The 15296-nt window shown below is 39.9% G+C and overlaps 1 long non-coding RNA gene across 5 annotated transcripts; it reads left to right on the top strand.

Annotated features, from left to right (window-relative positions):
* Positions 1-8837: 8837 nt before the first annotated feature.
* LOC145959708 (uncharacterized) lies at positions 8838-11774 on the top strand. Of its 5 annotated transcripts, none has more exons than XR_014435137.1 (9): positions 8838-9129; positions 9253-9348; positions 9498-9605; positions 9702-9825; positions 9956-10117; positions 10221-10392; positions 10463-10975; positions 11079-11250; positions 11321-11774. It is a non-coding gene; the product is annotated as an uncharacterized LOC145959708 (long non-coding RNA). The 5 variants fall into 5 exon arrangements; XR_014435139.1 differs by having other exon boundaries at positions 9253-9605; positions 10463-10530; positions 10644-10975; XR_014435138.1 differs by having other exon boundaries at positions 9253-9605; positions 11079-11228.
* The last annotated feature ends 3522 nt before the right edge of the window (positions 11775-15296 follow it).

Here is a 15296-nt window from a genome sequence, read left to right as displayed (position 1 = left end):
ATCTCGTTACATTTAATAACGCCATGGAGCCCGCTCAACTACCAAAGGGGGGGCGAGAGAGAGCATTTGGTACCGAATCGACCAACGTAATAAAACGCCGCGCGTGTAAGCGGACACATAAATTATAACGAGTTATAATATTTACTAAGTGACCATACAAACACAAGCACAGCACATCCCGGAACGTGAGCCCATGGCAGCAGCCAATTGGACCCTAAACCAAAACACATCGCGGGCAGATCCCCGGCACTCTTTCCCGTACGCATATTAGATTATAGGAATGGGACAAGGATAGCATGATAACAGGATATTAAGGTAATAAAATGTGTGATTTGTTTATGATTAGTGTAATGCATGAAATGAATGAATGAACGAAAAAAGTGCATGCATGAGTGAAGGTGAAAGTAGGTGAAAGTAAGTGAATGAATGAGTGAATAAATGAATGTAAATAAATAATGCGTGAGTGTGTAAATCCAAATAATGAATAGATACATATGTGTCGTACGTGGCACATGTCAGCGTTACAACTCTCTGACACGTCATCCCGGACTGGAGGAAAGAGGGGAAGGGTGAGGAGAATTCCTCACCATTTCTCGACGCCTTTCCTCCTCCTCTTTTTTGCGCATGACATCTTCCGCAAACGCTGAGAAGGCTGTCCACGCTTCTTTCCCGACGATTATAGCGTCGACTATCTCACCAAGACTGAAGTCTGCGTTAAGTCCAAGCTTCTCCCTCAATCGCTCTCTTTGTATGTTCCACATGCTGCAAAACTTGAGTGTGTGCGTTGCATCATCCTCTCCGTCGTCACAAAAATCGCAAGCCGCCGAATCTCTTTTTCCAATACGCCAAAGAAATCTGCTAAAGCATCCATGCCCAGTCATTATCTGGGTTATGTGGAAAGACATACTCCCACTATCGTGCGCTAACCAGGCATCCATCTGAGGTACGATCGCCAGCTTTGTGTACTCCCCAGGCGTGTTTGGCCTTTCCAGCTGGGCACGCCACAGGTCACACAATCTGAAGAATTCCTCTTCTTTGATCATATTTTTAGCTCTGACCGTATATTCTCCTCGATCCTTATATTCCTTACAGCGTTCATATATGCGTTTTCGCGTAGGAGCTAACAAACGCAATGGAGGCATTCTGGCAAGTAATAATGCCGCGTTGCTAGATACGGTCCTATATGCCGATATAACTCGTTGTGCAACAGAACGTTCAAGCCTTCTCAACGCAAACCGTGCACGACTCGTCAGAAGTACATCTCCCCAGAACGGGGCACCGTACAAAATTACCGAGTATACTACGTTCGCGAAAAGTCTCCTACGCCTTTCGTCGGGACCTCTTAAATTAGGCATTAGCCTATTTAGTGCTCTGACAACTCCATCTGCTTTATTCTCAGCGTATCTGAGATGCTCTTTAAAAGCCCAATTCGAGTCTATCATTATGCCTAAGTACTTTATACTCGCTGCAAACTTAATTGAGACATTATTTACCACAATGGAATCGGAAATCATATTTAATTTATTCGCGCGGAAAACAATGGCCTCTGTTTTTTCCATGGCTACAGATAATCCTAACCTATTAATATGGTTAACTACGCGAGTTAAAAATACACTAGCTCTCAACAGTGTTTGCTCTACATCTTTTCCATCGATTATAACAAGAGTATCGTCCGCATAACAAATAATTTCGCAGAACTCCTCGTCATCCGCAATTCTCAACACACTGTCAAACGCGATATTCCAGAGCACAGGGCCCAACACAGAGCCCTGAGGAACACCAGCCTCCATAGGCCTAACATGTTGACGACCATCATTACCGACGTAGCAGATATTTCTATCCGCCAAGTAAGAATCTAGAATCCTCTGCAAATACACGGGATAGCCTCTGTGCCTCAGGGCCCTGCGTATCCTAGACCATGGGATGCTATTGAAGGCATTGCGTATGTCCAGGCTTACAACAATCGCAAGGCCACCCCCACTCATTACTTGTGCGGTAATGTCCTTAAGTGTCTTCAATGCGTCGCACGTGGATCTAAACTTGCGAAATCCAAACTGATTTGGTGCTAAGCTCGACTCCGGATTATTTTCCTGCCACTCGTAGATGCGCTCAGCCAAAATTCGCTCAAAGGCCTTTCCGATTTCATCCAGAAGACAGATCGGCCTAACCTTTGGGACTCTAGGTTCACTGGTACCTGATTTATTGGCTTTAGGGATTAACACAAGTCCGGCCATTTTCCATCTCTTCGGAAACACACCATCTATCAGACACCTATCATAAATGTGTCTCATTCTCTCGAGAATTTCATGTGTGACCAGCTTCCAGGTGACGGCCTTAAATCCATCTGGTCCAGGGGCCTTTGATGACGGTACTGTTCTCTTCTTAACGACCCTTGCAACCTCAGCAGGTGAGACAGACCAATCTTCGCACCACTCAAAATCTCTCCTATCTGCGAGCATTTCCCTTCCGACACACTTAGGGAACAGGGAATCCAGCAGTTCCGAGAGAATTTCAGGCTCCAAAATTTCAGTTAAAGTCGACGTCGCCGACTTCAGTTTCCTAAGGACTAACTTATACGGAAGTCCCCAAGGATCCTCTTCTATAGTATTAATCAGCTCTTGCCATGCTGATGACTTGGCATTATTAATCTCGTTGCGCAATTTCTTCCTCGTGGACTTGTATATCTCTCCCAATTCTTGCACCTGATTCTCCGGGCGCCTTCTTCTCTTTGCTCTCTGCCACGTTCTTCGAGCTCGAATGCAATCATGGCGTAGAGAGGCCGCATTTGCATTCCACCAGTATGCCTGGCGCTTCGGCTTCTTAGGGCCTACTCTCGGGGCAGCAGCATCACAGGCTTCCTCCATAATTTTATCCAGCCATGACATCATTCCTTCTAAATTGAACTGTTGCTCCTCAATGGTATCTCTTTCGTGCCAATAAAGTGTGGCCAAGAAATGATCCGTGCTAAATCTCCTGAGATTCCATCTTCTCGTCTTATTTCTAGAAAGAGGAGGAACCTGTCGAGCTGTTTCCACAGAAAAGGATATATAACAATGATCCGAGAGTGTTTCCGTGTCATCCATCACATGCCACTTTCTTATGAACGGTATTAAGTCCGAAGACGACCAGGTCAAATCAACAATAGAGGATCCCTGAGGCCTAACGCAAGTAGGGATATTGCCTTCATTTACTATTCGGACATCCCTTTCTGCTGCCCAACTGGACAGCAGAAAACCCCTAGCATCGGTCATGCCGGATCCCCAAAGACGAGACTTAGCATTAAAGTCGCCACATAAAATAACTTTATCGAGTCGACTTGCTAACGTAGCAGAGAGCTCATCTAAAAGAGCATTATACTCTCGAAGTCCTACGTTCGGAGAAATATAAAGCGACACCACTAAGTATGGTCCACAGTTAACTGCGACATATTTGTCGCCTTTGTGAGCCAGTGTGCATCTTAACTTAATGAGATTTGAATCTACAAAAACTGCAGCACCACGATCTAAGCTCGAAAACCAATTCGGAGCATCTGGAACATTATTAGGCTCCGAAATTGCAAGCAAACCAACTCTCAGCTCTTTTGCCTGCTGTAGTAATAGATCTAACGCTGGCCTACTTCTATTTATATTGGCTTGTATAACATTAATTTTGATCATTTACTACTTCCATACTTCCGGTCCCCCGATCCGGATCCATCTGCTGGGCAGGAGTCATCTTACGAGGAGTCCTATAAAATATCCTAGTACCATGCTTTGACCTATCGACCGTGCATTGTATCGATCCCAATCGGTGATTTGCATCTTTTCCGTCGTCAGCACAGACCATACACTTAGCAGACAAGCTGCATGTTCCAACCTTATGATCCGATCCACCGCAATTAAAACAGGATCCACTATGGTCGAAGTTAGAAGTACATGAATTTTTTAAATGACCATAACGCCAACACTTAAAACACTGGGTTGGTCTGGATTCTAACAGATTCACTCTGACGAGCGTCCAACCCAGTCTAATTTTCTTATAATTGGCCGTTTTTATGGCCGCATTGAGAGGGCACCGGATCCATACAGTAAACAAACCGTTGTTCATGGGCCTTATAGATCCAACCCGAACTTCCGTTTCAGTGCACTCTCCGTGTTTAACGATAGCACGCAGCACTTCTTCCGCCGTAACCGACTCGTCCAGACCGACGAGTCTGATTTCTCCTTTGGTAACAGGTCTAGTTACTCTCGCTGTATCCTGCAGTACAACTTGAAGCTGTTCCGCTAATGCATTAGCCTTACCTGAACCATCCGGGCCTAAAACCTCAACTATCAAGCCGCCATTAGCCGCCTTCCTAACCCTGCTACTTTCTATTCTTAAATCGTCTAATGAAATTTTAGCTCGAGCCTGCTTCAGCGCGTCGGCGTATGAAAAATCTTTGCTTTTACCAACAATCATAACTGCTGCAGTTCTAGAAGGTTTTCGAGTCGGAGCAGCTCTTTTAATATTCCGCTTTTCAATGGCTGGGTCTTCATTTCCAGGATACACCTCTTTTCGCGGCGTCTGATAGCCACGATATTCTCGCCTCGTCTGTCCAGGTCTTTCATATCCTTTTCTCTTCCTTGTGTCCATCCTTTTCCAGCTCCTGTTATCCTCTGATCCGGTAAATCCTATACTTCCATCTCTGTTCAACTCCTCTGTCATATCCCTATTCAGTTCCCCGAATTTTCTTTCAGGATGAGCTGCAGATCTGGGAGGAGCGAGCTGCACATTGGTCAGGACTCTTGGCTTCGCCCTGGGCGTTCGCTGTGGAAGAGGTTTTTCCTCTCTGGCTTTAGAGTTATTACTATTATCGCTATAATCCTTCTTCCTCTTAATTTCAACTTTCTTCTTAACTAAATCTTTGATCTGTCTTTGTATATCTTTTAATTCTTCACTCCTTCTATCCTGTCCTTTTTCTTTGTCATTTCTGTCTTTTCTCAATGCATCCTCTGACCTAAAGTCAGAGAGCACTTCTGAGTCACCAGCATAAACATCATCCTTATTTATATCCATCTTTATGTCATTTTCATTAGTATTTCTTCCGCCGATATTCTCTTTCCTAGTAAGATCACCTTCTTCTTCTATGTTACCAGGAACACTTTCTTCGAACTCTTTACCTTCAGCCGCAGCGATCGCTCTCCTCATTTTCCATTCTGCGATCCTCTGGCTGTTTCTAGCCTTGTTTCTGTCCACTTCCATCTCATCAAATTTATCTTTGAATTCTTCCAATTCCTTCTTTAGCTCATTCATCATGACTCTCATCTCATCCATCTCCTTTTTTCTGAGAATTTCCTCGAGTTTTAACTTCTCGATCTCGTCCTTGAGTGCTTTATTGTCTATTTTAAGTTTGGCAGGATCTCCTGTTGATGCTACTTTGAAAATCAATGTGTTAATAACATCTGTAGCTTTCTGCAAATTGCTGCGCATTTTGCCGCTGATGCCTCCTTGAATATTTCGGCTTTTAGCACGCATACGGTCTACATCTTTTAAATAGTCGATGCCAAGGGCTCCAACCGATGTAACGTCCATCCTGCGTAACTCATCTGGGGCAAACTCTCCGAGATTATCCTCCTCTTCAGAAGAGACAGTTAAATGCTCTTTCTTACCTTTGGGAGTCCCTCTCTTATCTGCGCTTTTCCTCTTGTCCTTTTCTCTCTTCTCCTTCTTTTCCTTATCTTTAACGCCAACATTCCTGTCTGAATCAGACATCGAGTCAATCGATATTACCTCATCTGTAAGTTCGAGAGATGTGTCTGTTCCTATTCTGGCTTTCTTCTTCCTATCCTTTCTTTTTCTAAGCATAACTTTGTTTGTTTCTTCTTTCGTAACGTCTAACTCCTGTTCACCTTCACTGAATGCAGGGACTCCTGGAGAAAGACGTGCTTTTCTTTTTGCTCTTGGTGTCTGAAGAGTCTCCATTTGAGTCTCCTCTTCCGCTCTCACATTCATCTCAGATGGACATTCTATGAATGTGATTGGTAATGATAGCGGATCCTCACTATCCTTATTCCTATCATACGTCTCGTCGACGGTAACCATATCATCCTCCCCGCCCATCGACAAACGGAGAGTGGGCCCTTTGCAGGATGAAGACGTGCCTGCCCCAGGGACCGTAGGGCTTGCACGCCTGTCGCTGAGGCTCCGTAACCTCTGCGGCACTAACAACGATTCTGTATCTTTGTCCATCATATTTGTATGTATTTGGTTTGTTATTCGGGGTATCCTTCCCCTAGGACGGCTGGCTTCACTACGCCTGTGAGCCCGTCCTGCCCAGTAATCGTTGTCCTGTAGCTCGCCAAGGTCGTCTATTATGTGTCCAGTCTCGTCAGATTTTCTCCTATGTGTTTTATCCAGATCCACCACTGTCGCTGTCCTCATAATGATCTCCTTCATTAAAAATGCTACTGCATCCTCTCTCTGGGAAATCTCCGCGGCTAGGATTTCATCTGTATGAACCTCTTCCATCCGTAAACTAGAGGCTACCGTTGAGATTGAACCTTCCAGGATGGACAGCGCGGAGATCCCTTCGTCACTCTCCGCACGATCACCACGAATCACACTAGGTGAACGAACAATAGAGAAGGAGAGCCTAGATGTTGATGCCTCTCTTTCTAGGAAGTCCAAAGGGTCCTGGGTATTCTTGAAGATTCCCCAGGCATCATCATTCATTCTCAGAACCGGAGACTCACGACCGGATGGAAGGAGAAGTCTAAGGGCTTTGATTTCCGCGTCAAGATCTCGCATGCGACTGCCCTGGCATTCGATGCGGTCCAAAAGGTAATCGCGGGCTAACTCCATCCTAACAGCCATCAAATATAATTCTCTTGTACGCTCTGATATTGTCTCGATCACGTACTGTGTCCTTCTGGATGCCTGCAAGGATAACTCCTCCAACGAAGACAACGCAGTCCTGGCATCCTCAAAAATCCTAGTGGATGATAGATTACACAGGAATAACTTGTTTGCGATCTTATTGTCCAAACTCTTCCTAACAAAACTTATTTTCTTAGGCCCATCGCATGATGACGACGCGGCGGGGTCAGGGACCACAACCCCCCTCGCGCCGAACCCTGGGGTATCCGAGGTCCCCTGCGCTCGTAAGTTCCTTACTTGTATCTTATCCATTCATACTAAATTAAGTTGACCGGGAATATTGGGCTCGGTCTGCCCAATGAAAATGGGCCGCAGTTAATAAGGCCACTAATCTACTTTTGTATTCGCTCTCACTTACTTTATCGCGTAACTTTAATTATTTATTCTAGTCATTTTAAAGAACTTAAAGTACAATGATAGCACTTCTCGCAGCAACTTATATAACATTATCGACGAAATTTATAATTAAGCCGCCTCAACAATCAACTTCATTCTCATTCTCAAACAATTATACTTTCATCTTAAAGAATGAATTTACACCCTCAATATGACTTTATTCATATTAATAATTACCAGTTTCTCCCCGTATGGAAACTACTATAATTTTCGAATGTTCAAAATATCCTGATAATTTCTGGACATACTTTCGTCTTAGGTGTTAAATTCACATTAGCGGCATACAATTATTCATAATAAAGATGCCAGTCTCTTCCAAGACTGAAGTTACTATAATTTCCGAATACTTATGATATCCGGACAACTTCCGAACATATTGTCATTTTAGAACAAAATTCACCTTTCTGTATGCAATTAGTAATATTAAGAAGTACCAATCTCTTCCAGAAAAAGAATTACTATAATTTCCAATTACATAGAATATCCGAGTAATACGCAAGAGTAACGGATCTATTGCGTTGAAATGACAGAGGAGGATCTCTAAATACATCTACATATAATGCGCATTCATTATTGACCTCAATTATTTACTGCGCAACACTAAACAATTTTAACCCTCTGGTAGGGTGGGGGGGATCAACGAGATGTAATCCCACCCAACGCGCATCCCCTACAACGCACGCAAGTCTACTGCGCATCAATTAAAAATTGCACCACTGCTCATCAGATTCAGAATGCGCTCTGGTTGGTGAACACCACCGTGCACTCCTTACCTCGCTAACTGAGTTAATTTACCTTTCAGGATAGAAGTTACTATAAACTACAGATACTCAAGATATCCAGACAATTTCCGAACATACTATCGATTTAGGATCAATTCACATTTCCCATATGCAATTATTCATATTAGGAGATATCGATCTCTTCCAAAAGGAATTACTATACTTTTTCCCCGAATATTCAAAATATCCGGGTAATTTCCGAACATACCTCCATCTTGAAAGCCAAATTCACATTCTCAGTGTATAAATGTTTATTTCAAGAAGTACCAATCTCATTTAGAATAAGAGTTACTAAAATTTTTCAAGTACTTAAAATATCCGGATAATTTCCGAACATACCTTCATCCTGAAAGTCAAATTCACACCCTCAGTGTATGAATGTTCGTTTCAAGAAGTACCAGTCTCATTTAGAACAAAGTTACTATAGTCTTCGGATACTCAGCGTATCCGGATAATTTCCGAACATACTTTCATCTTAAGAGATGATTCACGCTATCAATATGCATTTATTCATATTACGAGATACTAGTCTCTTTCCAGATAGAAATTACTATAATTTTAGCATGCTCAGAATATCTAATGAATTTCCGAACATACTTTCATCTTAAGAGTCGAATACACTCTTTCGGTATATAATTATTCATATTAAGAAGCACAAACCTCTTTCAGGATAGGGATACTTCAATTTCAAAGTTTCCCGTCTATATTACTTACTGCCCATGACTATAGTCGCCAGTGAAAGGGCGCCTTACTGCTGCACCAGTTCATTAAAGTGCAACTCCTTGTCGTTCGCGTTGACAGGAGACAGTTCAGCGCCTGTCAAGCTTATTTATTAATAATTTCACTCGCAGTGACAGCCATAGGCTCAGTAATTAATGAATTTTTGTTATTTCAGATGCCCGTGCTATCTACAAGAGAGAAATATCATGTGCAGAGCCGGGCCTTCCACCTATTGCAGTAATAATTTTGTGTTGTTCAAGGAGTTAAGAACAACAACAACCGTCAATCCATGCTTAGTCAACATAAAAATTATACTCAACACACATAATTATACCAGGTTAGTCCACAAACGTGTTAGCATATATATAAATATACTCAATATATATGATAACCTTACTTCATTTTATTATATTTGTATTAAAGAAAATCAAGTCCGTATTATGTTATATTTTATTTCCAGATATATTTCCAAGGACAAAATAACCTATCTGTCAGATTGTGGTAAATGTCACATAGTATTTATGATATCTATGAGATAAATTATCATATATAGAGGGTAAGTACTACCACTTTCATCCTATTATATTTATAAACTAAACTAAGCCTTTATTCTACTATATCTGTTTCCAAGTAACTTCTGCTGTAACAAACAGCCAATCTGTCTAATTGTGGTGAAAAGTCACCCAACATCTATAATATTTATAGATTAAATAATCGTGTGTGGAAAGCGAGCAACGCTTGTTACAATAGTGTATAATTTAAGCTTATACTCGCTAGATGTATAACTACATCATAAATCACAGGCATATATAGGTATATATTTAAAAATATGTTTAATACCTATAATTACCTTACTTTCATTCTAATATATTTATAGACTAAGTTTATATTATGCCGTTTTATTTTCAGGCAATGTTTCCTGTAACAATAGTCTATCTATCAGATTGTGGTGAAATCACGCATCATCGTATATAAGAGCTATATTAACGCTTGTTTATATAGTATATATCATAAAGTTATGCCAGTTACATGTGTAATTAAATCAAAAAATCATATTCATGTATAAACATATATTTAAAATAAGCTTAATACAAATATTAGCCTTGCTTTCATTCTAATATATTTATAGACTAACTAAGTTTACACTGTTATTCTATTTTCAGGTAACATTTCCTATAACAGGTAGCCCATCTATCCAATTGTAGTGAAAGACAACATCAATAATTTCCGCGAGTTGAACTCCTATAACAAGCGGCACTAACGTTAATTTCTGCAATACATAACAGTTATACTAGCTCAATGTGTAATCAAATCACAAATCACAGGCATGTATAAACATATTTTCAAAATATGCTCAATACATATAGTAATCTTACTTTCATTCTATTATATATATAAACTAAGTTTATATTGTTACTCTGTTTTCAGGTAACATTTCCTACAACAAATAACGTATCTATCCGATTGTGATAAAGAAGTCACACATCATCAATATTTGGAATTAAACTATCCTATGTGAAAAGCGGTGCTAACGCCTGTTTCAACGATACATAACTTAAGGTTATACTAACTGAAAATGTAATTAAATCAAGAATCACAGGCATGTATAAACATATATTTAGGATGTATTTAATACATGTAGACACCTTACTTTCATTCTATTATTTCAGAAGCAAGTTACATCTATCAGTGTGGTGTAAGGTCACACAGCAACTTCATAATCCTGGATTAAACACGCGTAAAAGACAAGATATCACTCTATTTATGAATTTAAACTAAATCCATATTCTATTGCTTTATTCTATTGTATTTATAAATTGAAATAAGTACATTATACTATTCTATTTTCAGGTAATATTTCCAGGAGAGTTAATCCTATTAGAGTTTAGTGTAGAGTTACACGGCAGCTTTATGTTCCCAAATTAAATTTATATCAAGATATTGGCATTAGCCATTGCAAAATTATACACAATAGATGCATAATCACACTAAAGTGTATTATTAATATACGAATATACATATGCAGAAACACATTCAGTATTTATTCTATTATATTTGCTTAGTGAAAGACAACATCAATAATTTCCGCGATTTGAACTCCTATAACAAGCGGTACTAACGTTAATTTCTGCAATACATAATAGTTATACCAGCTAAATGTGTAATCAGATCACAAATCACAGGCATGTATAGACATATATTTAAAATATGCTCAATACATATAGTAATCTTACTTTCATTCTATTATATATATAAACTAAGTTTATATTGTTACTCTGTTTTCAGGTAACATTTCCTACAACAAATAACGTATCTATCCGATTGTGATAAAGAAGTCACACATCATCAATATTTTGAATTATACTATCCTATGTGAAAAGCGGTGCTAACGCTTGTTTCAACGATACATAACTTAAGGTTATACTAACTGAAAATGTAATTAAATCAAGAATCACAGGCATGTATAAACATATATTTAGAATGTATCTAATACATATAGTCACCTTACTTTCATTCTATTATTTCAGAGACAAATTACATCTATCAGTGTGGTGTAGGGTCACACAACAACTTCATAATCCTGGATTAAACACGTGTAAAAGATAAGATATCACTCTATTTATGAATTTAAACTAAATCCATATTCTATTGCTTTATTCTATTATATTTATAAATTGAAATAAGTACATTATACTATTCTATTTTCAGGTAATATTTCCAGGAGAGTTAATCTACCTATTAGAGTTTAATGTAGAGTTACACGACAGCTTATGTTTCCAAATTAAACTATCATGTATAGAAAGCAAACACTATCATTTATTCAACAATGTATTTATATTAAGCCTCTTATTGGCATCAGCCATTGCAAAATTATACACAATAAATGCATAATCACACTAAAGTGTATTATTAATATACGAATATACATGTGCAGAAACACATTCAGTATTTATTATATTCATTCCATTATATTTGCTTAATTAATGATACTCTAAACAGATTTAAATTAAATCTACGCCACATTAACTATCATAGTTATCTTCCTATAAGTTATATTATCAGTTACAATCAATATCACAGTAATAACAGTAATAATTGTTACTTCATTCAAACATTATTATTCATGTTCGCGTACAATTTCCAATATATATACGCAGAACTCCCCCACATATAAAATCATTTACAAGCAATATTAGTCTGAATAATGCATATCATCATCGGGCTTACATAAATGTTATTTCTAGTCCAGCCTTATCGCATGTTTGCCAATGCGTTTAACGCAACCAATCAATTTTTAATAACACGTTCATCAGGTCATGTCAAGTACATCCTATCCAGCACGCAGTTGTATCCTATGATATTACGCGCTATCAAATCTACGGAGTTGCTATTTCTATCTCAATTATCATCATGTACTTATTTGCTAAATGTGTTTCGCCTAATTACGCATAACTCAGCACATTCATCAATCGCATATGTAAGTAAACATTTTACCGTGAATAATCACTCTTCGCACTCACAAATTTGTATTATTGTTGATTCTAAAGCATCATCACATCAATACAGATGCGATCTTATGTTGTCGCGTGTCATACTTCATCCTACCTATTTGTATAGATTACCACAGAATCCTCCAGTAATCTAATACTTCATTTAACATGAAGTAACAGAGGCCATCCTTCCTTTAATTATACTCGCGAGCTTGCAGTATATAATATATATCTCAATTACAGCGTTAATATGCCCTCAATGCATATACTGCATTTTACATACAGTAGATAGAGCTCAGCTCTCAATAGGGCAGTATAGATAGTATATGTTCCTACAATACACAACAATGTCGTTTAGCATGTAAGTAGCACAACCAGATTGAATAATTTAATGCATTTATAATGCAGTAAGATCACTCCATCATTAATTATACATAACAATAATTCAAGCGCCTCAGCACTGTTTAGTCAGTTACTTGTCACAGGTATTATAACAATACAACAATCTTTTGTAACATAAATAATCCTACCTTATGTAGTAGAATCATACTGATTGAATGTTTATACTCCTTACAAGTAAAAATTATCATCCAGGAATTGTTCATAATTATTGAGTGTGCTTGAACTACACTGAAATGTCTAGGTGCAGATGTCCCGCACACGTCACAAATGCAGGTTGTCCACTACAGTCCTGAACGCGCGCGCACCGCGCAGAAGCTCAAATCCAATAATTGCGCAGACACGTGACTACAGGTACAGGCGTGCCACCCTATACTTGAGCACGCGCGCACTGCGCGTCAAGACCAAATACATGCACCGCGCAGATGCCCGGAGAACTGCACTTTACCTGTCACAGAGACCTTATATTGTTAATTATAGACTTAATGTAAGTCTATCCATACCCGAATTGATTATTCATCAAATAATATGATTGATTTACACCATTTAATAGTTAAGGGGGTACTTATAAACACTTCTAAGTACGCCGTGTCACAATAGACATTTCCCTCCTGAGAGAGAGAGAGATAGCATTATAAAATGTTTTACGCAGAATTTAACACAATTCTGAGCACTTAACAACAAAGAATTATTTATCCAATCACTATTTGAATAACAACAATTAGTCATAAGATGATATTAATCACCATATCACCATTATGAGCGTGATTTCACGTTTTCAAGTGCCACGTGGCAGTATCCCTAGGAAAGTGGAGCCGGCCTCACATATTTCGCTTTATTATAAATAATTAAAACTTCCCCGAGGGAAAACCACATAATATGTCGCACAAAAAGATTCACTTTCTTATAAATGGGTCTCAGATGACTCCTCGCGTCTTGACACGCACAGAAAACCAAGTTTCAAAATTTCTCCCACTAAATCGATGTTTAGTGGGAGATAGTCTCCGACCGACTCCAACCTAACCTAACCTAACCTAACCTAACCTAACCTAACCTAACCTAACCTAACCTAACCTAACCTAACCTAACCTAACCTAACCTCAGGCCGGATGCATCCATCCGGACCTGACTACCCGCTAAACCACACCGGTGGCATCCTAACCGCGACTGTATGGCTCCCCCGGGATCCGCTCTCGCATTACTTCCGGGGGGGGGGGAGCCACCACACGCGCGTCTGCGCGAAACGCACATACTTAAAATTTCCTACTGGTTTTTAAGGGGAGCTCAGGCGCCACAGGTGCAATGCCAGAGCCCCCTGCCAGCCCAAAGAGGCAGATGAGATGGCCAAAGTGCCACCCAGCCGCCCCCTGAGCCGGTTGACAACTGCCGCATGGAATAGAATGAGTGAGTTGATGTAGAGTTGATGTTGGTGTTGATGTTGATGTTGATGTTGATGTTGATGTTGATGTTGATGTTGATGTTGATGTTGATGTTGATGTTGATGTTGATGTTGATGTTGGTGATGGGGATGATGATGATGATGATGACAAGTGTAGATGAAGAAGTTGAGGATGAAAAAAAAAAAAAAAAAAAAAAAAAAAAAAAACCGAAAAAGTTGAAGATGAAAATGAAGATGAAGATGAAAATGAAGATGAAGATAAAGATGAAGATGAAGATGAAGATGAAGATGAAGATGAAGAATGAATGAAGACGAATTAGAATGAGCGCGAACGAATGATGAGCAGACAGAAGAAACAAATACGAAGGCTCACCATAATGAGAGACTAATCAACAGAGGTCCCCTGAATAGGGGATGGAAGAGAGGAGGCTCTCTCCCGTCTCCTCTCCTCTTCCTCTTTCGCCCTAAGAACGAGAGCGGCAAAGTGCGAAAAAGCCAACCAATACTCCTTCTTCTCGAGGATCTTACCCACAATCAATACCAGGGTTAACCTATCGTTAATCCCTAAACCAAATTTACGCATGATTTCAAATCTAGGAATATCCCATGCCGGACATTCGGCAACTGTATGCTCTACAGAATCGTCATCTGAATTACAATGAAAACATGCCGCATTTTCCCGTTTACCAATCCGAGATAAATAGTGGCCAAAGCTACCATGGCCTGTCATAATTTGTGAGATATAATAATTTACCTCACCGAACTCTCGATTTAGCCACTTTACTAAAAACGGGCGAATTGCTGCCACGGTCCTATGCCCCCAGCAACCTGGCCTATTTAAACTTATTTCCCACTGTCTGACTAATAAGAGGCTTTCGCCATTGCGAACCTCCGACTCCGTCTCATGCGTGAACTCATCCCTAGATTTAAGGTCTGTGAACCTATTATATATGCGACACCGAAGTGTTGCCTCCAGATTCCAAGGAGGAAGCCTCGCGAGAAGTGTCACCGCATCAAACGATACAGTCCTGTATGACGCGACAGTCCGAATTGAACAGGTGCGTTGCAGACTACGTAAAGGACGAGTAACTCTGTCGGGCGCGGATGAGAACGCTTCACCCCAGATCGGCGAAGCATACATGACCACTGAGGTTAAAAAATTGTGGCATATAGTCTCCTCTTCCGCTCTCCCGGACCTCTGAGATTGGGCATAAG

Source organism: Camponotus vicinus, unplaced genomic scaffold (assembly GCF_025532165.1).
Source record: "Camponotus vicinus isolate PSW18456_S1 unplaced genomic scaffold, iyCamVici1.0 SCAF_1, whole genome shotgun sequence".
NCBI lineage: Eukaryota > Metazoa > Arthropoda > Insecta > Hymenoptera > Formicidae > Camponotus > Camponotus vicinus.
The sequence above is the reverse complement of the archived record's forward strand: the minus strand, read 5'-3'. Positions and strand labels throughout refer to the sequence as shown.